This window comes from Chiloscyllium plagiosum, unplaced genomic scaffold (genome assembly GCF_037043375.1).
Source record: "Chiloscyllium plagiosum isolate Xiang-an unplaced genomic scaffold, Cpla_swu_hap1 HiC_scaffold_49, whole genome shotgun sequence".
NCBI classification, from domain to species: domain Eukaryota; kingdom Metazoa; phylum Chordata; class Chondrichthyes; order Orectolobiformes; family Hemiscylliidae; genus Chiloscyllium; species Chiloscyllium plagiosum.
Window position 1 is genome coordinate 8,997,194 of NW_028270187.1, and position 24,040 is coordinate 9,021,233.

Consider the following 24,040-nt stretch of genomic DNA (forward strand, 5'->3'; position numbering starts at 1 on the left):
CAGTTTAAAGTCATGTCACCTAGTATGAAAAACACTCGGGCCATATTTCAGAGTCTGACCAATAAGGTCGCTGTTGGATTATACAGCCGTGTGGTTAACATCAATGACCTGGTGATGTTTGGCCATTCATGACAGGAATATTTACAACATTTATCGAACTTGTTCGATGGACTTCAGAAGGCAAGCTTTCTGGTAAACCCAACTAAAAGTGAATTTGCCAAAGCCCAAGGCACCTTCCTGGGCCATGTTAGTGGACATGGGCAAATGGCTCATAGGGTTTCATAAACAAACGGAGTCGGGAATTCCCATACCATCGACAAAATGAGCAGAACTACGGTTACTGGGATTGAGTGGATTTTGTCAAACTTTTCTGCCGAATTTCAACAGTGTAGCTGCTCTACTCACTGATTTGCTAAATAAAGGCAAGATGTTTCAGTAGACAGCAGACTGCCAGAAGGCGTTTAGCAGCCTGAAAGCTATGTTAACCACTAGCCCGGTATTAGCCACGCCTGATAACAGAAAGCTTTTCAAGGTGGTTATCAATGCGAGTAATGTAAGTGTCGGTGCTGTGCGCCTGCGGGACGACGGGGAGAAAAAAATGAAGAACCAGCAGGTATTTCTCTAGGACGTTCAACGTTCATCGGCAGAAAGATTCAACAGTTGACAAAGGGACTTTGAGCTTCGTGTTGGCATGACAATATTTCAGTGTCGATATCACCAGAAATGCATCTGAGACAGTCGTAAACACTGTTTATAACCCATTGCAATTTGTGGAGAGAATTAAGGACAACAACTCCAGACTGTTTAGATCGAACCTGTTGTTACAGCGATTAAAATTGAAAGTTGTACATGTAGCAAATCGTGAAAATGTGATTGCCGATGCATTGTTGAGACTTAAAAGACAGATGAAGGCCTTTATCTAGATTACTTACATTGTGGAAACAGGCCCTTCGGCCCAACAAGTCCACACCGACCCGGCGAAGCGCAACTCACCCATACATTTACCCCTTCACCTAACACTACGGGCAATTTATCATGATGGCCAATTCACCTGACCTGCACATCTTTGGACTGTAGGAGGAAACCGGAGCACCCGGAGGAAACCCACGGAGACACGGGGAGAATGTGCACACTCCACATAGTCAGTCGCCTGAGGCGGGAATTGAACCCGGGTCTCTGGCCTTTGGTGTTGGGAGAACCATAGACTATATCCAAATGTAGCTGTGCATGTTTGAAGCTAGGTTTTGATATTGATGTTATTTTTTAAAGGGGGAGGTGTGACGAACCTGTTGCTTTAACAAGGTTCTTAGTCACTTGAGTTCTTTTGCAGAGACAGACTAATTGTGTCGGCTTCAACGAAGCTGGGTTTGAAAGGTATATTTGGGCCATATTTGTTTATCCCAAAAAGATAATGTCTCTGGCCTAAGCCTTTCGTGTCTTTCAAAAAAAAATCCCAGTATAATAAAAGGGGAGTGGCCAGCTTGCTCGGAAGCTAGCCTTCGTTTAGATTAGGGATTTTGATTCAGCTCAGCATCAGTATGTGTTAAGGTAGGCAGGTGGTTCTCTCCCTCCTTCCACCCTTTGACTGCGTAACCTGGAAGCTTTATGTATCATTTTAAATCTTTGTGTTAAGGGTCTGTTTATGGGGATTATTGTAAGAATCTTTAGAACAGCATGGTTAAGTCGGGATAGTCTGTTGGGTTTGGATAGGATAAGATATTCGGTGCTCTATTTTCTGATCTTTGTGTTTCATTCCGCAATATTGTAAATTAATTCTGTTTGTTTAAAACCTAACAGTTGTATCAGCTAATTCACTCCGGAAATATCCACAACACACTTACCTAAAAATAAAGCAAAGTTACGGTCTGGACTACCCAGCTTAAGAATGTGTTGAGCAGTCGGGTCTGGTCTATAACGTATCATACAGAACATGGAATGCGGCTGATTAACATTTGCCAGTTTAACACGCATTCATTTTTTCAGACCATTGAGTATAGTCGTTGAGACTTCATGTTGCATTTGTATAGGTCATTGGTGAGGCCAATTTTGCAGTTCTGAATATACTTCTAGTTACCCTGTCAGAGAAAGAGTGTTATTACATTTGAAAGTGTGCAAAAAAAAGCTATTACCATTATCCGAGAGTTTGAATTAGAAGGACACGCTGGATAGAATCGGTCTTGTTTCCCTGGAGCTTATGACTTTGAGGCGTGTTATTACAGAGGTTTGTCAAATCATGAAGGGCACAGAGAGAGTGAACAGGAACAGTCTTTTCCCCAGGATAAGGGCGCCTAAACTAAGGGCACAGGGTTAAATTGAGAGGGAATAGCCTAAAAGGGACCTTTTCACATAGACAGGGATGTAAGAGTGTGATTAACTGCCAGATAAAGTGGTAGCTACAGGTTCAGTTGCAACATTTGAAACACATTTGGATAGGTTTGTGAAGAGGGCAGATTTCGAAGGATATGGGCCAAATGGAGGTAAACAAGACTAGTTTAGTTTAAGAAACTTGGCCAGCTTGAAGTAGTTGGGCTAAAGGGCTTGTTTCCGTGCTTATGACTCGATGCCTCAGTAAAACATCATTGACTGGGATGAAACAACGCGATCAGGATTTGATGAATTCATTGTCCGAGAGCCAGAGAAGTTTCTGGGCGGAGAAGCGCACTAAAAGATCAAGTAAACAGAAGAAATGATTTCTCAAGAGGAGCTCTGGAGACCAACAATCGCCAAGTAATTACCCTGAAGTCATCTTCAAGTGGACAGAGAACTATGAGGCAAGATCTACACAAAGAGCAAAGGTGGCCATGACGCTATCCAAATGTACAGAGTTAGGGTTAAATGTGAACTAAATGAAGCAAGTTATATTTGAATTTAAGTCAGATGAGGTAAGACGCGAATGCATGCTTTATATTGAGTGTTGGTATCTAAATGTTTAAATAAAGATTGGTTTATTTATTTAAGTACTGATTTGATTCCTCACCTTTCTGTCTGCAAGATATCTTGGGAATAGAGGTTCAGTGTCCCTTCTGACAATGTGGCAATCTAGAACTGATGTCTTCTTCTGTTTTGATCCAAACCTGAGAAGTTGAGGGCAGGTACCTCATTGCAGTTGAAATCACGGGCAATAGCATTTGCAGCACAGCAGAAGTATACGGCGCCCTCCCCCTCAGTTGGCACGGTGACATTGTAAGTTGCTGTCCAAGAGTGAATGACTGTCATATTACCGAGGAGGTCGTGGCGATGACAGTACTGCAAGAGGTTTATCAGCAGTCTCCCTCTTTTGGAGGTACACTGGACGGTAAAACGGTCACCAACGGACACCACAGATCCTTTCAAATCTGAACTGATATATGGGCAGCTCACTGGGACTGGCGAGGAGAGATAAAAAGCAGGAATCAATTAAATCCCAAACAGCAAAAGTAATTATCCCACTACAAATTGCACACGGAGATGACTTTTCGCACGAAGACACAACTCAAGTGGGGAAGGTGAAGATTTTGATACAGTTACTGAGTGACAAAAGTCTTTAGTACAGACAGAGACCCATTAGCCTATTGAGTCTTAACAGGTAAAGCAAGTACCTTGCTATTCTAATCAAATTTTAATCAGGGCTGCTCCTTAGGGCTAAAGGGATCAAAGGTTTTGAGGTGAAAGGGGAACGAGAGCACTGAGTTGGATGATCAGCCATGATTAGATTGAATGGAGAAACAGGCTTCGAAGGGCCGAATAACCTACTCCTGCTCCTATTTTCAGTGATGCTATGAATGAAGGAATCAAATGCAGGTCAGTGATGATCTCCCACATATTAAAAAGACATGCATGACATGCATGTGCTGCCATATCTCAATTTACTTCATTTAGATTAACGTTATGTGAATTCCATTTACTTATAATTTGTTTCACTTGATCTTAATATAACGAAAATAGCAACTATCGATCAACCTTACTGGTACTGAGAAATTCAACTAACAGTTAAGATACTTCACTAAGTCCAAATAAACCTCATTGAAATCTTTGTTTGTTACTGCTATTATTTTTTCTTTAACTTACAGGTCGTGGGTGCGGCTGGCTGGGCCTAGCATTAATTGACCCCGTCCCTAGTTGCACCGTTAAGGTAATGGTGATCTGTTTTCTTGAACTGCTGCAGTCCATGTGCTGGCGATAGGTTCCCAATGCCTTCAGGGAGGGAACCCCAGGGATTTGACACAACAACAGCGAAGGAATCGCTGATATATTTCCAAGTAAAGATGCTGAGTGCCTCGAACGGAAGATTGCAGGCATGGTGTTCCTATGTATCTGTTGCCTTTGTACTAGTACACATTGTATTGGTCATGGGACTAGAAGGTGTTCTCTGAGAACCTTTGGTGAATGTCTGCAGTGCATCTTTTAGGTGGTAAGCACTGCTGCTACTGAGCGTCGATGGTGGAGGGGATGGATGTTTGTGGATGTGATGCCAATCATGTGGCAGCTGCTTTGTCCTGGATGTGATCGAGCTTCTCAAATGCTGTGAGAGCTAAAGATGCGTGTGCCTATTCTAAATACCAATTCAATTAGAGTTTCTTCTCAGAAGTGTTGATGCTCCTCCCTATGTGCCAGAGGGTCTGGGGGTTCAAACCCTAGCTTCTTCAAGGTACGTGATAGCAACCTTCGAACAGGCTAGTTAGAAAATAATGAAAAAAATCATTTCAATGAGATTAACAGTGCTGATTATCAGAGGATTCATTCAATCAAGCCAAAAGCGCGTCTTTAGCTTGGGCACCATTTATTGCCCCAACGTAATAGCTTCTTGGCTCTCTAACAAGCCTGTTTATTAGAACGTTATCAGTTGCTATGTGACTCAAAACTTCTCCCACATCTGTTCTAAACTCTCGTGACTATAATGCTAATTGATCCGGTCTGTCTTCACACATCAGTCCTGCCATCCCAGGAATTTGTCTGGAAACGGCAGCTGCACATCTTTCATCGCCAAAACATCGTTCCTCAGATAAAGTTACCGCAAACTTTACATGTAATACTCTATTCAACAGCAGCAAATATCCTTCTCCATGAAGGGCAGCATCCCATGTGCCATCTTTATTGACTGCTGTTGCTGCTACAATGCTCACTTAGAGCGACTAGTGCACAAGGGACACATAGGTCTTATTGCTGGCTTTCCTTATTGATCACCATTCTGATTAACAGTCCACCTTCCCGTATTTACTTCCAAAGAGAATAAACTCATACTGATCCACATTAAACTGCATCACCTGCTGCACTTTTGGCCAATCTTGTCCAAATCACACTGAAGCAAGTCTAAATATTCCTTTACATCTCTTTGTCCATTAGTGCACAAGATACTGGAGCAGAATGATGGCATTCCACTTATCTCGATTCCATCATCGCTGTGTTTCTCAATTCCTTTTTCAATGTGACTCCCTTACGAATCACAAACCCAGCTGTGTGGATCATGTACTCGCCCTGGCAGAACTGCCACCAATCAAGGCCTGGTATAGACAAGATTAACGCACTTTCAAATATGCCACAGAGGTAGCCTCGATCTGAACTTTTATGTAAAGTTAAGCATAGGCTTCTGTGTTCCAGCTGTAATTCAATTTGTCAGCTTTCAGCAAAATAAACTTCAGTCTTAGATTAGAGCGCTGCTGGAACATTCCTGATGAAGGGCTCCTGCCCGAAACGTCGATTCTCCTCTTAGTTGCATGCTGCCTGACCTGCTGTGCTGCTCCAGCACCACTCTAGTGGGCGGCACAGTGGTTAGCACTGTTGCTTCACAGTGCCAGAGACCCCGGTTCAATTCCCACCTCGGGGGACTGACTGTGTGGAGTTTGTACATTCGCCCCGTGTCTGTGTGGGTTTCCTCCGGGTGCTCTGGTTTCCTCCCACAGTCCAAAAAAATGTGCAGGTTGGTGAATTTCCCGTAGTGTAAGGTGAAGGGGTAAATGTAGGGGGATGGGTCTGCGTGGGTTGCGCTTCGGCGGGTCAGTGTTGGGCCAAAGTGCCTGTTTCCATACTGTAAGTAATCTAATCTGCAGTCCTTACTTTCGCCACACTTCAGTCTTACCTTGCAGTTGAAATACAAGTAGAAGAAAGGAAAATTTAGATAAACAATTAATTATTTATTGACTGAAAAACAATTGCTCCAATATAGTAATGTTCCAGACACTTGGCAAAGGCAAAGTCAGTAAAACAGATTGCCCATGTGCAATTACATGTAACGGAGAGAGAGATGTAGCAGTTTTTACAATGAGCTTCCAAAACAAAAACACCTAAAAGCTGAAAACTAAACTAAACTCATATTTCTGTGGGAACGTGCCTCCACCCATTCATGCTGCTTTTATTGTTCCAACTACTGTACAGTGTACAGTTCTGGTCACAGAATTATAAGAAGGACGTGGAAGCTTTGGAAAGGGTGCAGAGGAGATTTACTAGGTTGATGCCTGGTTTGGAAGAAATGTATTATGAGGAAAGGCTGAGTGCCTTGAGGCTGTTCTCGTTCGAAAGAAGAAGGTTGAGAGGTGACTTAATAGAGACATACAAGATAATCAGAGAGTTAGATAGGGTGGACAGGGAGAGCCTTTTTCGAAGTATGTGAATGGCAAACACAGGGGACACAACTTTAAAGTTGTGATGTCAGAGGTAGTTTCTTTACTCAGAGAATAGTAAGGGTATGGAATGCTTTGCCTACAACGGTAGTAGATTCGCCAAGTTTAAGTACATTTAAGTCGTCATTGGACAGGTATATGGGTGTACATGGAATAGTGTAGGTGGGATGGGCTTCAGATTAGTATGACCGGGCGGCGCAACATCGAGGGCTGAAGGGCCTGTAATGCGCTGTAATGTTCTATGTTCTATGTACTAAAGAAACGGCCTGACAGGCTGTTTACGTTATTGGCTTTGGAGCAGACTTTGCCAGACAGAGGTCATTGCCTCTGTCTCAACCACTTTTCTTAAACAAAATATACATCCAAAAGTCATAGTATTATCACAGTTCCCCTCAGCAATAAATCAAGTGCTATTTCCGCAGATATCCTGTAGATTGTCCTCAACTTTAATATTCACCATGACTATGAAATGCATTTCCCAGGCCATTGTAAACAGTGCAGCTGTACAGACCATCGGCACTCTCATCCAGATGTTGCATTCGGTTTATGACCTCCAGCCTGGATGAGGTCTCCTCACCAATGACATGGTTTCCCCTGTACCAAGTGTACAACAGCGGCAGGAAACCGCCAGTGATGCCACAGGCCAATGTCAGATTACCCCCCTCACGAATCGTGCCATTCACGGGTGGATCACTAGCCAAATGGATTTGTTGGCGACGGGAATTCATACAGTGGAAAACACCATTGTCAGGGCTAGCAGTAAGAGGAGGACGGTCAGCCACATTCCATACGATTGTTATTGATTCTATTTTGGTTTCAACTCCACTTTCCTGCCTCCATTCCCTTTAAAATTCCGTTTAACAGATTAAAGATCTGTCCCCTCCTAAAATATATTGAGTCTCCCAGTGTAACACCCACACACTCTGTGGTGAGGAGGTGAATTCGCACAAATTGACAACCACCCTCACTTTGAGAGAAGTCATTCCTCCTCAGCTCTGCTTTAAATCTGCCCCATTCCCTTCTTAAATTAAATAAAGAAGGATTTGTTTAATTAAGTAGAGTCAGTTTCGCACGTTATTGTCGGAAGGATACCTGGGATAAAGATTGAGTGTCCCCTCAGAGAACTTGGCAACCTCGAAATGATGATTTCTTCCGCATTGATCCATACCTGACAAAGTGAGGGCAAGTGGCTCACTACAGACAATGTGGGTAACAGCGTTTGCAGCACAGCAGGAGTAAATGACATCTTCCTCTTCAGGTGGCATGGTGACATTGAAAGCGGCTGCTCTCGAGCCAGTGACTGTTGCGTTACCCAAGAAGTGGTGGCGGTGATCGTACAGCAAGACGTTTATAGGCAGCGTCCCCCTTTTTAAGGTGCACTGAATGGTAAAGTGGTTTCCAACCGACACAACAGACGCCTTCAGATCTGAGCTAATGGATGGGCAGCTCGCAGGGACTGGGGAGGGGAGAGAAAATTCAGTCATTTATATATTAAGGACAAAGGGTAACCAGGGAGAGAATAGGTCCTCTCAAAGATCAGGAAATCAACCTATATGTGGAGCCGCAGGAAATGTGGGACATATTAAACAAATATTTTGCATCAGTGTTTACTGTGGAAAAGGACGTAGAAGATATAGAATGTAGGCAAATAGATGGTGACATCTTGAAAAAAGATGTCCATGTTACAGAGGAGGAGCTGCTGGGTGTCATGAAACGCATAAGAGTGGATATGTCCCCAGGACCTGACCAGGTGTATCCTAGAAATTTGTGGGAAGCTAAGGAAGTGACTGCTGGAATATTTGTATCATCAATACTCACAGTGAGGTGACAGCAGACTGAAGGTTGGCTAATATGTTGCCACTGCGTAAGAAAACTGGTAAGGAAAAACCAGGGATCTGTGTACTGGTGAGCCTGGTATCAGTGATGGAAAAGTTGTCGTAGGGAGTCCCGAGGGACAGGATTTATTTGCATTTGGAAAGGCAAGGATTGGTTAGGGATAGCCAGATGGCTTTGTGCATCATGAACATGATTAGTTTTTTGAAGATGTAACAGAGAGGATTGATGAAGGCAAAGCGGTGCAAGCGATCTATATGGACTTCAGTAAGGCGTTCAATAAAGTTCCACGTGGGAGATTGGTTAGCAAGGTTCGATCTCATGGAAAACAGGGAGAACTAGCCATTTGGATGCAGGACAGGCTCGAAAGTAGAAGATTGAGGATGGTGGTGAAGGATTGCTTTTCAGACCTGTGAAAAGTAAAGTGCCACTAGGATCTGTGCTGGGTACACAACGTTTCGTCATTTATATAAATGGTTTGGATGTGAACATCGGAGATATAGTTCGTACGTTTGCAGATTACACCAAAATTGTGGATGTAGTGGACAGCGAATAAGGTTACCTCAGATTACAATGGGATCTTGATCAGATGGGCCAATGGGCTGAGGAATGGTAGATGGAGTTTAATTTAGATAAATATGAGGGGTTTAATTTTGGAAAAGCAAATCAGAGCAGGAGTTACACACTTAATGGTAAGGTCCTAGCGAGTGTTGCTGAAGAAAGACACTTTGAAGTGCAGGTTTGTAGTTCCTTGAAAATAGAGTTACAGGTATATAGGATAGTGAAGAAGGCGTTTGGTATGTTTTCTGTTATTGGTCAAAGCATTGCGTATAGGAGTTGGGAGGTCATACTGTACCTGTACAGGACATTGGTTTGGCCGGTTTTGGAATATTGAGTGCAATTCTGGTCTCCTTCCTGACAGTAGGATGTTGTTAAACTTGAAAGCGTTCAGAAAATATGTACTAGGATGTTGCCAGGGATGGAAGATTTGAGGTATGGGGGAGTCTGCCAAGGCTGGGACTGCTTTCCATGGAACATCAGAGGCTGAGGGGTGACCTTATGGAGGTTTATAAAATCATGAGTGGCATCGATAAGATAAACAGTCAAGATCTTTTCTCTACAGTGGCAGAGTCCAGAACGAGAATGCATTGGCTTTTGGTGAGAGGGAGAAGACAGAAAAGGGACCTGAGTGACATTTTCTTTCAGGCAGTCAGTGGTGTGTGTACGGAATGAACTGCCAGAGGAAGTGTTGCTGGCTGGTACAATTACAACATTTAAAACGCATCTGGAAGGGCATCTGAATAGGAACAGTTTCGAGGGATATGGGCCAAGTACTGGCAAATGGGTCTACAGTAGTTTAAGATATATGGTCAGCATTGACGAGTTGGACTAAATGGTCTGTTTGCATGCTGAATGTGAGTTCGGCTGAATGGTCTGTTTCCGTGCTGTACATCACCAGGACCATATGACTCTGAATCCTGGCCAGTCAAAGTAATGGTCCCAGCTCATAATGCACAGGAAAGTGACTTTTTAACACAAAGACCCACATTCCCAGAATTGAAGATGCAGTGGTAATTATAGGTACGGATTAATACAAGTCTTCAGTGCAGTGTTAAGCCCTTTGGCCCATCGAGTCTTACCACCCAAAAACAAATACCTTGCTATTCAAATCCCACTATCATCAAGATTGGTTCTAATGGCTAAAGAGATAAAAGATTATGGTGTGAAAGGGGAGCAGAGCAATAAGTTGTTCAGCCAAAATCAGGTTGAATATTGAAGCAAGCTTCGAAGGGCCAAATGATCTCCTCGTACTCCGACTATCTGTCATGCTAAAAATGAAAAAAATAACGTGCAGATCACCTCTAACATCCATTATTTCTCACATAATAAACCCACACTCATTCCACTTGGCCGAGTTGTGCTGCCATACCATAACTTACGTCATTTCATGTAATATTATGTGACTACCATTTAATTATAACATTTTATTTGGCCTGGCAATAAGAAAGGTAACAACTGTGGATCAACCTTACCACGATTGAGAAATCCAATTAACAGCTAACATACTTCACGAATTCCAAACAAACCTCAGTGCACTTTGTATCTTATTGACATTACTTTTCTTTTATTTCTCGGATTGGACGTGACAGGCTGGGTACAGCTTTAATCACGCTCGTCTCCAGTTTCCAAGTAGGTAAAAATCAGCTCCTTTCTGGAATCGCTGCAGTCCACGAGTTAGAACATATAATAGAACAAGAACATTACAGCGTAGCAAAGGTCATTTGGCCCTCATTGTTGCACCAAGCTGTGAAACCAGTCCGAAGTACATCTAACCCATGCTATTCCATTCTCGTCCATAAGCCTATCGAATGACTATTTAAATTTCCTTAACACTGGCGCCGAAACTACTGTTGCAGGCAGTGCGTTCCACGCCCAGAATTCTCTCTGAGTAAAGAAACTACCTCTGACAAATATCCTAAATCTATCACCCTCAATTTAAAGCTATGTCCCCTCGTGCTAGCCATCACCATCAGAGGAAAAAGGATCTCACTGTTCAACCTATTTAACCCTCTAATCATCATATAGGTTTCAATTAAGTCTCCTCTCAAACTTCTTTACTCTAAGGAAAATAGCTTCAACTTTCTCAGCCTTTTTCTTGTAAGATCTTCCCTCCAAACCAAGCAACATCCTAGTAAATCTCCACTGAACCCTTTCCAAAGCTTCCACATTCTTACTGTAATGTGGTGACCAGAGATGTGCGTGATGCTCCAAGTGTGAGTGCACTAAAGTTTTGTACAGTTACAACATGACCTCATGGTTAAAAATGCAATCCCTCTACCAATGAAAACTGACACACTGTCTGCCTTCTTAACAACCCTGTCAACCTGCGTTGCAACTTCCAAGGATATATGTAGTTGGCTGCCGAGATCTCTCTGCTCATCTGCACTACCAAGAATCTTATCGTTTTCCCAGTACTCTGCATTCCTGTTACTCTTTCCAAAGTGAATAACCTCACATTTTTCTGCATAAACTCCGTTTGCCACCTTTCAGCCCAGCTCTGCAACTTATCCATGTTCCACTGTAACCTAAACATCCTTCGCTACTATCCACAGCCCTATCGACCTCCGTGTCATCCACAAATTTCCTAAACCATCATTCTATGCGTTCATACAGGTCATTTATAAAAATGACAAATAACAATGGATCCAAAATAAATCCTTGTGGTACACCACTCGTAACTAAACTCCAGGAAACCTGATCCAAAACGTTAAATCACCCTCAATCCCATGCCTCCGTATTTTGAGTAATAGGCTACCGTGTGGAACATTATTAAAGACCTTATTGTAATCAATATGCACCACCTCAACCGCTTTACTTTCATCCAGCTGTTTGGTCACCTACTCAATGAACTCAATAAGGTTTGTGAGGCACAACCTACCCATCACAAAACTCTGTTGACTATCCCCAAACAACTTATTCCGTTCTAAATGATTATAAATCCTATCTCTTATAACTTTTCCCAACTCTTTACCCACAACAGAAGTAAGGCTTGCAGGTCTATAATTTCCAGGGTGGTCTCTACTCCACTCCATGAACAAGGGAACAACATTTGTTATCCTCCAGTTTCCTGGCACTATTCCTCTAGACAATGACAACATAAAGATCAAAGCCAAAGGTTCGTCAATCTCCTACCCGGCTTCCCAGAGCATCCTAGGATAAATTCCATTCAGTCCAGGGGACATGACTATTTTTACACTTCCCAGAATTGCTAACACCTCCTCCTTGTGAACCTCAACTCTATCTAGTCTAGTAGCCTGTAACTCAGTATTGTCCTCGACCACATTGTCTTTTTCTCGTGTGAATACTGACGAAACCTATTCATTTCGCTCTTCCCCTATCTCCTCTGACTCCAGGCAGAACTTCCCACGACTGTCCTTGCTTGGCCGTAATCTTGCTCTAGTCAGTCTTTTAGTCCTCATACACCAATAGAAAGCCTAAGGGTTTTCGTTGATTCTATCGGCCAACAACTACTCATGTCCCCTCCTGGCTCTTCTTAGGTCTCTCTTTACGTCTATCCTGGCTAAGTTGTAACTCTCAATCGACCTAAATGAGTCATCACAACTCATCCTAACATAACACAGGGTAATAGTCATGGGCGATTTCAACTTGCCAAATGTTGATTGGAAGCTCTTTAGATCAAGTAGATGGGATGGGGAGGTGTTTGTGCAGTGTGTCCAGGAAGCTTTTCTAACTCAGTATGTAGATTGTCCGACCAGAGGGGAGGCCGTATTGGATTTGGTAATTGGTAACGAACAGGGACAAGTGATGGGCTTGTCAGTGAGTGAGCATTTTGGTGATGGTGACCACAATTCTGTGACTTTCACCTTGGTTATGAAGAGAGGTAGGTGCTTGCAACAGAGCAGGTTTTATAATTAGGGGAAGGGTAAATACGATGCTGCAAGACAGGATCTGAGGAGCATAAATTGGGAGCATAGGCTGTCAGGGAAGGATGTCGTTGAAAAGTGGAACTTTTTCAAGGAACAGTTTCGACGTGTCCTTGATATGTATGGACCTGTCAAGCAGGAAAGAGATGGTCGTGTGAGGGAACCTTGGTTGACGAGGGAGGTTGAATGTCTTGTAAGGAGGAAGAAGGAGGCTTACATTAGGTTGAGGAAACAAGGTTCAGACAGAGGCTGAAGGGATACAGGATAGCCTGGAGGGAGCTGAAAAAAGGGATTAGGAGAGCTAAGAGAGGGCATGCAAAATCTTTGGCGGGTAGGATCAAGGATAGCCTTTTATGCATATGTGAGAAACATGAGAATGACGCAAACGAGAGTAGGTCCGATCAAGGACAGTAGTGGGAGACTGTGTTTTGAGTCGGAAGAGATAGGAGAGGTCTTGAATGAGTACTTTTCTTCAGTATTTACAAATGAGAGGGACCGTATTGTTGAAGAGGAAAGTATGAAATGGACTGGTAAGCTAGAGGAGATACTTGTTAGGAAAGAAGATGTGTTGGGCATTTTGAAAAAAACTGACGATAGAAAAGTCCCCCAGGCCTGACGGGATATATCCTAGGATTATGTGGGAATCAAGAGAGGAAATTGCAGAACCGTTGGCAATGATCTTTTCGTCTTAACTGTCAATGGGGGTAGTGCCAGAGGACTGGAGAGTAAGACTAACTGGCCTGTAATTCCCGGGGTTATCCCTATTCCCTTTTTTGTGCCCCTGTTCAAAAAAGGGAATAGGGATAACCCCGGGAATTACAGGCCAGTTAGTCTTACTTCGGTGGTAGGCAAAGTAATGGAAAGGGTACTGAGGGATAGAATTTATGAGCATCTGGAAAGACACTGCTTGATTAGGGACAGCCAGCACGGATTTGTGAGGGGTAGGTCTTGCCTTACAAGCCTTATTGAATTCTTTGAGGAGGTGACCAAGAATGTGGATGAGGGTAGAGCAGTGGATGTAGTGTACATGGATTTTAGTAAGGCATTTGATAAGGTTCCCCATGGTAGGCTTATGCGGAAAGTCACGAGGCATGGGAAAGTGGGAAATTTGGCCAGTTGGATAGAGAACTGACTAACCGGTCGAAGTCAGAGTGGTGGTAGATGGTAAATATTCAGCCTGGAGCCCAGTTACAAGTGGAGTTCCGCAGGGATCAGTTCTGAGTCCTCTGCTGTTTGTAATTTCTATTAATGACTTGGAAGAGGGAGTCGAAGGGTGGGTCAGTAAATTTGCAGATGACACGAAGATTGGTGGAGTTGTGGATAGTGAGGAGGGCTGTTGTCGGCTGCAACGGGACTTTGATATGATGCAGAGCTGGGCTGAGGAGTGGCAGATGGAGTTCAACCCGGTCAAGTGTGAGGTTGTCCATTTTGGAAGGACAAATAAGAATGTGGAATACAGGGTTAACGGTAGGGTTCTTAGTAAGGTGGAGGAGCAGAGGGATCTTGGGGTCTATGTTCATAGCTCTTTGAAAGTTGCCACTCAGGTGGATTGGGCTTGTAAGATGTCCTATGGTGTATTAGCGTTCATTAGCAGAGGGATTGAATTCAAAAGCCATACAGTGATGTTTCAGCTGTATAGGACCGTGGTAAGGCCACATTTGGAGTACTGTTTGTAGTTCTGGTCGCCTCATTTTAGGAAAGATGTGGAAGCTTTGACGAGGGTGCAGAGGAGATTTACCAGGATGTTGCCTAGAATGGAAAATAGGTCGTACGAGGATAGGTTGAGAGTGCTAGACCTTTTCTCTTTGGAACGGCGAAGGATGAGGGGTGACTTGATAGAGGTTTATAAGGTGATCAGGGGAATAGATAGAGTAGACAGTTAAAAAAAATTCCCGGGTACAACAGAGTGTTATAAGGGGACATAAATTTAAGGTGAAGGGTGGAAGGTATGGGGGATGTCAAGGGTAGGTTTTTTACCCAGAGAGTGGTGGGGGCATGGAATGCACTGCCTGTGGGAGTGGCAGAGTCAGAATCATTTAAGCGGCAATTGGATAGGTACATGGATAGGTGCTTAAGCTAAGACAAATGTTTGGCACAACATTGTGGACCGAAGGGTCTGTTCTGTGCTGTATTGTTCTATGTTCTATGTTCTTTCCCATCAGACAAAAGAAACGGGATTGGGAACTAGATTCAGGACTGAGATGTAAAAGTTTTTAGTCAGAAAGGGTAACGAGGGTAACAGGATAAAGTGGAGTTGAGTATGATCAGAATTGCCAGAATCTCTTCAAATGGCAGCGTAGACTCAATGGGCTGAACATGACTTCCCAGGGTTTCAATTGTTCATTGGTGATGCACAATAAGACCATTCGTTAACGTCATGTCAATGCATATATGAGAAAAAGCGTGTGTGCATGAGAGTAAGAGAGTGAATGAGACTGTCTGTGAGAGATAATGCATGTGCGCATGTGTGAGAGAGTGAGAAAGAACTTTGTGAGAGAGGTGTCTGTGTGTATGCGAGAGAGAGGTGTCTGCGTGAGTAAGAATCATAGACTACCTACAGTGTAGAAGCAGGCCCATTGGCCTAAAACGTTCATTGGCCGATTGGCCTTCCGAAATGTTATCCACCCAGACCCAGTACCCTACATTTCTCCCTGACTCTTACACCTAACCTACACATCTGTGAACACTATGGACAATTTCGCAAAGCCAATTCATCTAACCTGCACATCTTTGGACTGCATGAGTAAACCGAAGCACCTGGGGAGATCTATGCGTACACGAAGTTCATGTACAATATCCATGTAGAGAGTTGCCTGAGGCTGAAATCGAATCTGAATCTCTGGCATTTGAGGCTGCAGTGCTAACCATTGTGCCGCCCCAAAGAGAGGGGTGTGTATGTGAAAAAGCATGAGCATACCTGGATACATGTGTTTGTGTGTGAGTCAGGGAGGTATCTCCGTCCAGGAAAGGTGTATGTGTGTATGAAAGAGAGAGGTGTCTCTGTATTTGTGAGACAATCTGTGTACGCAAAAGAGCATGGCTGTGCATATATGCGTGTATTTTTCCACGTGTGAAAGAGAGTGGCATCTGTGTGGGAGACAGTAATCTGTATATGTTTGTGAGAGAGGGGTCTATGTCTGTGTGGGAGAATCGTTTCTATCCGTGTGCATGAGAGACAGAGGAGTCTTTGTGTGTGAGAAACAATACTTTGTGCGTGTACAAGAGAGAAGTTGATGTGGGTGGGTGTGAGTCAGAGAGAGAGAGAGAGTGGAGTTTGTGCCCGTGTGTGACAGAAAGTAGATTGCGTCGGTTTGTGTGAGAGAGATTTGTATGCGTCAGAGAGAAGTGTTGTGTGCATGAGAGGGTTGTTTATATGCAACAACAGGGGTGTGCAAGGATGTTTGTGCGTGGGTTTGTCTGTTTGTATGTGAGAGAGAGGAGTCTGTGTGTTTATGAGGGGTTTTGAGAGAGTGTGGAAGAGAAGGAGAATATGAGAGCGCGGAGGGATTAAAGAGATAGAGAAATGGAAAGGGATAGAATGATGGGGATTGGGTGTGACGAAGGGGAAGGAAGAGAGAGTGGGGTTGGTTAGAGACAAAATGACAAAGAGTGACAGTGTGGTGGAAAAAGAAGCAGGGAGAGAAAGCAAAAAATGACAGAAAGTGACAGCAATAGCGTGTTAGACAGAGAGAGAGACAGTGAAAGTGATTAGAGAGTGAGAGAGAGAGTGATAAAGAGTGAGTGAAAGGTAGAGACAGATAGAAGAAAGCATGAACTAAAGTCAGGATGGATAAAGAGAGTGAGAGTCAGAGCAAGATAAAGAGAGCGGAGATAGAGTGGTGAAACACAATGAGAAAGGCGGAAAGTGAGAGTGATGGGAAAGGGAAATGGTACAGAAAAAATAGAAAGAGAGAGGAGAAAGACGTTCCAGGGATATAGATTGATTTAACACTGTGGGCGGAGAACAAATATTGAATTCTATAAAAATCTGAAATAAAACGTGAAGGCAATTAATGCTGGGCAAAGCTAGCAATGCCCACATTCTGTGATTTTTTTAAAGAAGCCCCATCAATTACTAATGAGATTGAGTTCTGAGCATCCATTCGGCCCCGCAAGCCTACTATACTATTCAATAAAATCATGGCTGATCCTGTATCTTAAAGCTATATTGCCCATTTTGTCTTCACTCCACTTGGTTCCTTTCAAATCTCGACAATTATTTCTCCCCCCGCATTTATTTGTGATTCACACTATGCATCCTTCCATTGCAAACAGTTCCACAGGCTTAATCCCCTATGGAGGAAGTTATTTATCATTTCTGACCGACCCCATCATCACCAGACGGCACCTCCCTGGATCCAGACTCCCTATAACCATGCTCTCCACATCTAATCTGTCCAGTCTTGTTCAAATGTTCAATCTGATCCCCAGTTCCCCTTCTAAACTCTGGTGAATATCGGTCCCAGTCGAACCAATCTCTCCTTATAGAGAGTCCTGCCTTCCTGGTATCAGCTTAGTGAACGTCTAATGTACTCTCCCTCTGGAAAGAGTATCTTTTCTGACGTAGGGAGACCAAAACTGCACGCAATACTCCAGAATATGGTCTCACCACACCCTATATAACTGCAGTAATACATCCCAACTTCTGAACTCCAATCCCCTTGCTATGAAGGCTAACGTCCCATATGCCTTCCTGGTTACTTGCTGCACCTGCATATCTACTTTGATCGGCATCCTTTGTCCAACCGCAGTGCCCAGTGTATTATTTCAATCATAAATGGTTTCTGTTTTTCCACATCTGAAGTGTATACCTCCACATTTAGTCACGTTGTTCTGTATCTGCCATGTGTTTGTTTCACTCACTACTCAATTTTGAGTAAGTGAGGACTGCAGATTTTGGAGAGTCAGAGTTGAAACGGGTGGCGTTGGAAAAGGCACAACAGGTCAGGCAGCATCTGAGGAACAGGAGAGTCATAATTTCGGGAATAAGCCCTTCATCAGGAATGTGGAAGTGGAAAGGGTGCTGAGAGATAAATAGGTGCTGGGAGTGGGCCTTGGGGGAAGCTCGCTGGGAAAGCGATCCTGGATACAAGTTGTAGGTGATTGTAATAAGATGGTGGTGTGGGTGGAGTGGATAGGTGGAAAGTAAGATGGGCAGGTAGGCCAGGTCGAGAGGGCAGTGCTGAGTTAGAACGTTGGATGCAGGATGAGGCGGGCGGTGGGGGGATTTGGAAAAAGGTGAAGTTAACGTAGATGCTGAGTGATTGGAGTATACCGAGGTGGAAGATGAGGAGTTGTTCCTCCAGTTAGCGAGTGGATTTACTCTGGCTGTGAAGGACGCCCATGATTTGCATGTCCTTGTGGGAGTGTGAGGGAGAGTTGAAGTGGTCGGCCACTGGGTAGTGGGGTTATTTTGTACATTCGACTCACTCAGTTTGACCAAATCTCCTCCTTTGCGCCCATCTCACAATCCTTCCCAGTTTAGTGTCATAACCAAACATGGAACTGTTGCATTTCGCTCTCGAATCCAGGTCGTTAATATATATTAGGAGTGACTGTGGTCCAAGTGCTGATTCCTGTTGTATCCCATTAGTCACTGTTTAACTGTCGGGTAAATTACCCATTTATTCTCAAGGTTTCCTGTCTGTAAATTCTCAATTCACATCAATATACTACCCTCACACTCCTGTGCTTTTACTTTGCACACGGACCTCCTGTCAAATGTCTTTTGAAAAACCAATTATCCAACATCTATTGGTTCTCCCTCATCTATCCACCAACGCTTAGAAAATGCCAGTCAATTTATTGACAATCAATTGTCTTTCATAAACCCATTCTGGCTTGGTCCAATTCTAAATGTTCTGTTGTAATTGATTCCAGCACTTCTCCAACTAATCGATGTCCAGATATCTGGTCTGTAATTCTCTGTATTTTTGTCTTTCTGCTTCCTTTTTTAACGAAAATATTGCATTAGCTCCCCTCCAATATGGGGGAACTGGTCCAGAGCCTATAGAATCTTAACACATAACCAACAATGCCTTTATTTAATCGAAGGTGTACATCCTTAATGACGTGGAAATGTCAATCATCAGTCACTGTTGATTTAACAGCCTTCAATCGTATCAATTTCGCCAACAGCATTTCCATACTATTACTGATTTCCTTCATCTCCGCCCTCTCAGTAGACTTTTGTTCTGTAACATTTTCTAGGAAGATAATTTTTCCTCTTCTAAAAGACATAACCAAATTATGTAATCAAATCTTCTGCCATTATAATATCTTCCGGATTATCATCATATGCTTCTAGAAACTTAAGCAGCCAGTTTTTTTTTAATATTCCCTGCAATTTTAAGATCATTCCCTGTTTTCAGTCTTGATCAAATTGTTTTATCCTTGTTTACTGAATTCTAAAATTCAATCACACAAATGCATTCACGGACGCACACCAACAATTGCACACTTACAAACACGTATTCTCTTCTGATGCAGTCACAGGACATGGGCATTCTCCGTTGCACGAGCTTATATTTCCCCATCGATAATTGCCCAGAGAGTGGGTAAGAGTCAACCACGTTTCTGGTGGCCTGGAGTCACATGAAGACCAGGCCAGATAAAGATGGCAGATTCTTTCCCTGAAAGACGTTTGTGAACCAGTTTGGGTTTTCCTGATATTTGACAGAGATTTCTATTAGGTCAGTTTTTTTAAAATACAGTTTTATTTTTAACTGAATTCAAATTTTAATCATCTGCCATGGTGAGTTTCGAATTGCAGACTGGGGTACTGTGTCCATTGTCGAATGACTGAGCAAACCGACTTAATGGCTGACTGACTAAAGAAGTGATTCACTGACTTCGTGACTGAGTGACTGAATGAAGAACTAATTGACTGACTCATTGACTGCCTTAATGACTTCCTGGCTGTTTGACTGGCAGAAAGAGAGGACTACAGATGCTGTAGTTAAGAGTCAAAAAGTGTGGTGATGGAAAAGCACAGCAGGTCAGGTAGCATTCCAGGAACAGAAGAGTCGAAATTTCAGGCATAATTCCTTCATCAGAAATGTGGAAGGGGAAGGAGATTGAGAGATAATTAAGGGGGTGGGGGAGGAGCTGGGGAGGAGCTGGGGAGGGTGGGGGGGGGGGGGGGGTTGTAGAAGTTAGCTGGCAAGGCGGTCGATGGATGCAGGTGAGTGGTAATTATGATAGATCAGCGTGGATAACTGACTCACTGATTGACTGAGTGATTGACTTACATTCTGAAAAAACACAAAAACAAACATATCATTTTCTCATCTCACACAGTCTCTCTCAGAAACACTCTCTCACATAGCGATAATCACCCTCTCAAACTCATATGCTCTCTCTTAGGCACACTCTCTGCCAAACATTCTCCCTTAGACTAACTGCCTCACTCTCTCCCACCCAGGAATCTTTTCTTCACACTCTCTCGCTTGATTATTTCTCCTCCTCTCACTGTCACACAAAAGAACATTTATATACTTCTGCACTAAAAATACAAATCCCTTTTGTCTAGATTTGCATATCAAGTTGCATCACGCGCAACATATTTGCAAAGGTGAGTTCGACAAAATTCAAGTAACTTAACAGAATGTAGCCAATGGCCCCAGCAAGATTGCTCAGCGTCTCTTTATCCCATTCACTCTCACTGTCGGAAGAACCTTGCAAAGAAAAGCAGAGGGGCTTTCCAAAGAAATATTCTCTCACACATTTTTTTTTTCTTGCACCTTTTCTCTCGAACGTATGTGTGAAAGGGACGTATGCGTGATCCAGAGTGTATCTTTGTGTGAGGGAGAGTGTGTGAGGATGAGAGGGAGAGACAGTGTTTGAGAGTGTGTGAGAGTGTGTATGAGACAGTGTGTGAGAGAGAGATGTGAGAGAGGGTGAGAGTTTGTGTGAGTTGAGTGTTTGCGTGTGTGTGTGAGTTTGTTTGTGTATGTGTGTGGTCAGAGAGAGAGAAAGAGGGAGAAAGAGAGAGAGAGAGAGAGAGAGAAGTAGAGAGAGAGAGAGAGAGAGAGAGAGAGAGAGAGAGAGAGAGAGAGAGAGAGGAAAGTGAGAGAGAACAAAAAGCCAGTGGTATGTACCGAATAGTAGGAGAGCAGAAAAGATCTCCATCACAGTGCCCTGTCCCATCAGGGTTGTATTCAGTCAGTGAGGCAGTCTGCTGTTTCCTACAAGTATGTTTCTGCTGGTGGCAGGGGAGCGGGAGTGTAGTGGGCTTGGCCAAAGACTCTGTGAGAGATCGGAATGGGACTCAGTCACCAGTACCTTTCTCCCCACCATCATCTTCCATTCCCTTTCCTGATAATTTCTCTACCCTCGGACAGATGGAATACCGGCTCATCTCTGCCTTCAACGTGTGACTCCCACATTATTCAGAGATGATGCCCCTCTGCTCCTAGACACTCTCACACAACGGGAAGTAATCTCTCTTCCCATCTCTTTAATTGGTCCCTCTAGGAACCTTCAATAATGTCATTTCCCATTCTTATAAACTCCATGAGGACAGTCCAACCAACTCAAACTCTCCCTCATCAGGCAGTCCGTCCGTACCTGGGATCAGCCGAGAGAACCTTCTCTGGACCTGCCTTCCAAAGCAACGGCTACACCGCCAATTGCTCTCAAATCCCTCAGACTGAGCAGTCCCTCTGAAACCAATCCAGACATTGCCTAACACACACTCTCTCTCTCTCTCACTCAACGAATCCTCTCTCGCATATCTGAAATCGCAGAAAGTGATATGTACAAGTCAGGAGTGCCACAGTACTGTGGCTTTAAGAAAGATGTGTTCTGCGCTGTTTTTCTTGCAGAGAGGCATTGTTGCAGTGGTGACAAAATGTTACCATGAATCAGACAGTTGGTAAAAGACTTTCGAGTTCTCTCTGAGTGTTTTGTTTAAACGTTAGACAAAAAAGAAATATGAGCGGGCAGAATCAGGTTCACACAGACCCAGGAAGGTTTTCAGTTTTGCATTCATTTAGTTGAAGATTTCTGCTGGCTGGCTGCTGAAATAAAATCTTGAGCTGTCTGCTGTTATTGTTATTGCTCTTAAAAATCAAAACAGGATGATTTTTGCTTTCTCCTGGACTAGAGAGGAGCAGTTTGTGAGCAGCATAGCTGTGTTGTTGAATTGCATTTTTGCCCAGTCGTGTGTTTATGCAATGATGCATACTTTGCTAACTTTGACGACTAGTTTTTAAATAATACTTTATCATGTTAAGTATATTGAAAGAGTAAATTTACACCAATTCTTCTTTCTGTTATATTTTAACAGTGCTGTCAGAATAAAGTGTGCTTTGGTTGAAGCATACCAGCGCATAAAATCAGAGAATCAAACAGCACAGAAACCGATCCTTTGGCCCAATTCATCCATGCTGGCCAGGTTCCCCAACCTAAACTAGTTCCATTTACTTGCATTTAGTTCACATTCTCCAACCTTTCTTACTCATGTACCTGCCCGAATGTCTTTTAAGTGGAACAGTGGTAACCACCTTTACTACTTCCTCTGGCAGCCTGTTACTACCTTCCGCATGAAAGGTTGTCTCTCAGTTGCCTCTAAATCTTTCCCCTCTCAACTTAAACCTACGCCTTCTAGTTTTGGACTCCCCTCGCTTGGGAAAAACAAATCCTTGGGTATTCACCTTATCAATGGCCGTCATTATCTTATAAGTCATTTTAAAGTCACCCTCAACATCCAATGCTCCAGGAAAAGAAATCCCAGTATTTTGAAATTCTCCTTTTCACTCAAACCCTCCAATCCCAGTATCATCCTTGTAAATCTTTTCTGCACCCTTCCCAGTTTAATAGCATCTTTCCTATAGCAGGAAAATTAGAATTGTACACAGTACCTCCACAAATAGTGCCTCAACAATGTCTTGTATAGCAGTAACATGACGTCGGAACTCTACTCTCAATGCTTAGATTGATGAAGTCATGCGTATCTGGAACAGAATCCTTACTCTTGGTTTTCTAAAAATATTTACAAAAACGAGCTAGGACCTAGGCTATATCCATAATATACTTTGGGGGATGTTGTCTGATCCATAACAGAAACTTGCTCAGACATCTGTGAATTGTTAAACAGAATGGGGAAGTGGTGAATACGTTTTACCAGAAGTCTTGAAAGATAAGAATGCTAGAATTTCCTTTCCCTAATCAGCATGTTTGTTATGATGCAAAGAGTAGTAAAGGCCTAGTGGAAATGGAAAGTTCAGAGAATTGTTCCATCGGGGTGCCCATACCCCCGTTTCTCTCTCTCTCTCTCCCCTCCTTTGAGATGGGAAGATGCCAATATTAAAATCTGACAAATGTCAATAGGAGGCGGAAGGCGCTCCAAACCCTTATTCCCGAGAAGAGGACGGTGGGATTTCTGATACTAGAGCATCCTGTTCTGAGAACAGGTCCTAGGAGGTCGAATGACGGAGACCCAGACATGTCGTTGGAACAACAGAAGGTCGTTCAGCCCGTCGCACCTGCATAGACCAAAGGGCTCAATTATCGACCACCCATTCTCCCCCACAACTGCTTGGTCCCTCCACAGCCGACTTCTATTCGACACCCAGTCTGACTCGTATTCTCAAATTGCGCAGGCCTCTGCCACACATTTCCAAGGGTGTGCACTTCAGACCTCAATTCCTTGTTTAGTGGATACATTTCTTCTTAATTTCCCCATCCACTGTACATTCTTCCGTTTTCACCTCACTTTAAATGCATTCTTCTGTATCCACCACCCCATCGCGTCCAGCTCTTTGTGTGAAAGGGGATCGTTCCTTCTCATCTCAATTGTCAATCTGTCGAACCCCCTTCTCCTGAAAAAACTGACACTTCCATTCTCGATTGGCTCACATGAGGAAACATCCTTTCTCTGTCTCTTTTGTCAACCCTTCTTTATCATGTTAAATCCTTCTGTTAGATCTGGGCGGCATGGTGGCACAGTGGCACAGTGGTTAGCACTGCTGCCTCACAGCGCCAGAGACCCGGGTTCAATTCCCGCCTCAGGCGACTGACTGTGTGGAGTTTGCAAGTTCTCCCCGTGTCTGCGTGGGTTTCCTCCAGGTGCTCCGGTTTCCTCCCACTGTCCAAAGATGTGCAGGTCAAGTGAATTGGCCATACTAAATTGCCCGTAGTGTTAGGTAAGGGGTAAATGTATGG

At 43.5% G+C, this 24,040-nt stretch overlaps 1 pseudogene; it reads left to right on the forward strand.

Moving 5' to 3' along the window:
* Positions 1-478: 478 nt before the first annotated feature.
* The window catches only part of LOC148135486 (platelet endothelial cell adhesion molecule-like), a 104,485-nt pseudogene continuing 80,923 nt past the window's right edge, over positions 479-24,040 (forward strand).